The 3,523-nt window shown below is 52.0% G+C and overlaps 1 non-coding gene across 1 annotated transcript; it reads right to left on the bottom strand.

Annotated features, from left to right (window-relative positions):
* Nucleotides 1-1,111: 1,111 nt before the first annotated feature.
* On the bottom strand, nt 1,112-1,183 carry TRNAT-CGU. Its single transcript has one exon. It is a non-coding gene; the product is annotated as a tRNA-Thr (tRNA).
* Between the last annotated feature and the right edge of the window lie 2,340 nt (nt 1,184-3,523).

Genomic DNA, 3,523 nt, shown 5'->3' with positions numbered 1-3,523 from the left:
CACATGCATGTAACCACATTTTTGGTCAATTAGAAAGATTAGTAACTAAGAAAATTGGAGTGGGCACAGCAATTTGTTTTAAATACATAGTTATTATTTGTTTAGTACTCAAGTGGTCTAAGGGCTTAATCAATATCTTGACGAGACCAGGACAATGGGTTCTCCAATTACAGTACCAACCCGCTTCCCCCAAAGTACGGTTGACAACCCTCCAGGATTGTCCTGGAGTCTCCAGGAATGAATGAATAATTTTTAATTAAAGATTATATCATGCGATGAAAGCTCCAGGAATACATCCAATCCAAACTGACAACCCTACCCCCAAAACAAAGCAGAAAACTGGCCAGCTGCAATTTCCACATGCAATGAAACTGGGGCTGGCCAGCTGTAACCCGGAACAATGCATGACAAATCAACGAGCCCGGCTGCATTCCCAGTGCAAAGACAACTGTCATTCCACCCCCGTCACACACAAACCTGTGCAATGCAGGAAAACCGGCTCCCCAGCTGCAATCCCTCCCCCCGTTGCAATGCAGGAAAACGGGCGGCCAGTCCCCTTTTCTTTCTCGCGGTCTCTCTCAAGCGCACCACACGCGAGCAATGCAGGAAAACGGTCTCCCTCCCCCCCCCGCTGCATCCCTCCCCCTTTGCAACGCTGCAAAGCGGGCTCTTCTGCTGCAAACCCCTGCAATGCAATGCAGGAAAAGAGGCTGCCCGACTGCAGTCCTCCCGGTACAGTCTCGGCTCCGCTTCGGTAGCCTAGGCTAGGGCCAGAGATCGCTGCTCGGAGGGGCCTACAGAGCGCATGCAAGCCCACCCCCTGGCAGCGCTCCTCCGGCGGTGGGTGCGCGCCCGGCCCCGCAGTTTGGAGGGCCCGTGCGGACGGGTGCACGCTCCTTTGTGCGGCGGCGCCAGAAGAGCCGGCTGCGTGCAGTAGCACCTCCCCGGGGAGGAGCAGGGGGAGGTTACATGGTCCCCTCGGCTCTGCAGCCCGGGCCCCCCTTTGTGTCTCTCAATAAACGGAGCAGAGGCTGAAAAATAAAAAGAGGCTGTTGCAAGGCGGAGCCAGGGCTCCCCTTCCCAAGCAGCCCGGGCGCTATGTTTCCCTTTCAGGCACGGACGGGGTTCGAACCCGCGATCTTCGGTTTACGAGACCGACGCCTTACCACTTGGCCACCGCGCCTGACGGGCTAGCAGCAGGCGAAAGCAGCCAGTGGAAGGCAGCAGCCAACGATCCCGGGCCTGCGTTCCAGCCGCGTGGCCCAACGTTCTATTGGCCCCGGTCGCGTTCCAGCCGCGTGGCCCAACGTTCTATTTGCCCTGGTCGCGTTCCAGCCGCGTGGCCCAACGGTCTAGCCGCCGCTGCCCGCGCGGAGCACAGCGCACAGCTGCCAAACCCCCCGCAGCTCCAAAGCAGCCACGGATAAACTTTCCGGCCTTATGCATGTAAAACAGCCTGCCGGAGGGGAGGGCTGGATTGTAATGCAATGCTGCACCCCATCCGCTCCTTCCATGCAGTTCCCCCAAGCACCAGCAGGACTCATGGGTGCAGTGTGTCAGGGAGGGTTGCAATACACCGCCTCCCCTTCTCTTCTACAACTTCTTCCCCCTAGTGCAACTAAAGCAAAAGCCAGCAGCTGCAAAGCAGCCACAGATGAACTTTCAGGTCTCCTGTGTGCAAACTGCACACGTCCTCCCGCGATTGCCATCCCAGGCACCTCAAAATCCTTCCAATGGACCCCCAAATCCCTCGTAGCTATAAAGCTGCGAGGAGCAGTCCAGGCCTCAATGCACCTTGGAATTCATCAAACCAATTCTTCCCTGTTGTGCTTCCAATTTCCTCTCCCAGACACCGAAAAACCCGCCAGAAGTTGCAAAGCGACCATGGACAAACTTTCAGGTGATATGAAGTCCTCCCCCTGCGAATGCACCCGTCCCTATCTCCCGTCTGCAGCCCTCGCCAATGAGCAAAGAGCACCGGCTGCAGCAAAGTAGCCCCGTTTCCACGTTCATGCAAGTAGCACTCTGCTCCCTCCAAGATAAGCGGTTGCAACCATGTAAATTAGGCTGCACGCTTCCGAGGCATCCATCGCCCCCGACCCCGAGAGGCACGTTATATGGATGCACCTTCCCCACCAGGATGTAAGACGTTCACTTCTCCCTCTTCCCAAGTAAGCAGTTGCCAAGCCAGGGACAAACTTCCACGACTCATGCAATGCAGCATGCAATTTAGGCCTCTTTCTAGAACGAGCTTTCACCCCTCAGATAAGCAACCGAGACAGGCCGCCTCTCCCATCTAAACAAAACGAGGGAAGGGACAGACAAGCCCCATCACAGCTTGGCTCCAAGGACATCAGCTGTCTTCAGCGCGGAGCTCTCTTTTATCCTTACCCAACCACCGCTACCCTTTGCAGGGACTGCGTTGAAATCTGGGCACGGGAGTAACAAACGCCTTGATGAGGTCGGCTAGATTTGAACCTGCGACCTACAAGGAACAATGCTTCTTAACCCACAACCAATCCCCTAAGCCACGGAGCGCTTCGTGCAGAGCTTTCACTCTGTTTCTATAGCGATGCACACGTTGGCGTAACAGCAGTAGCCACACCACAAATCTGGCTAAAACGCCGGGCTGTTTCCCCAGCTACCAATCTGGGACCTTTCACGATTGTTAAACCCACGTACAGCAAAGTGTTCCAAGCCGCACACTTCTTACTAGCACCGTGTCCAGTCTAAACGTGAAATGCCTCAAGAAAGTGGGTTTCCCTCACGTCCTTTGGGAGAACATCCTGCAGTCTACCATGTCAGCTCAGGACGTATTTCCTGACAGCCTGAACGATCATGTTTGTAGTAGCAGCAAAGAATCCTGTGGCACCTTATAGACTAACAGACGTTTTGCAGCATGAGCTTTCGTGGGTGAATACCCGCTTCTTCGGATGCAAGCATGTTTGTAGTTTGATCCTATTATTATTCATTATATAATAAAATACAATAAACTCATAACGTTAATATTAACTACCACTTTAGGAATGTTTTCTCCTTTAGGTTTACATCCACTAAATCTCCAGTCTTCTAGCTAAGGTTGGGTCAGACCCCAGGAAGCGATTTCACCCCATATCTTGTTTTTAGGGGAGAATTTGGACTGTGTAGTTTTGACACATAATGTAGCTTTGCACTGACAAAACTCGTTTTTGGCTTCCAGTTTTTAAATTGACATACCTTACTTGGCTTTTAGTGGCTGATGTCTTCCTCCTGAAAACAGTATAATTTAAGTGGAATCTTTATATAATTGAATCTAGCTAGCTTTCTATAATGTATCTGTCAGTTTGCATCCAGGCATCTGTTCGGTCTTATTTGATTCATGGCATCCTAAAAAAAGTACATGTATTCTGCTATCCTGACACTCCCGCCACCCCCCTTTGGGTAATTAAGTAAAGACCAAGACTTTGTTTTAGGACTTCAGCCCAACAAATAGCTGGCTTGGAAAGTGAACAGTTGCTTTGCTAAGTACAAAAATTTGCTTTTC

This window comes from Mauremys mutica, chromosome 12, assembly GCF_020497125.1.
Source record: "Mauremys mutica isolate MM-2020 ecotype Southern chromosome 12, ASM2049712v1, whole genome shotgun sequence".
Lineage (NCBI taxonomy): Eukaryota > Metazoa > Chordata > Testudines > Geoemydidae > Mauremys > Mauremys mutica.
Note: the sequence above shows the minus strand (reverse complement) of the source record. Positions and strands in the feature narration are given on the sequence as shown.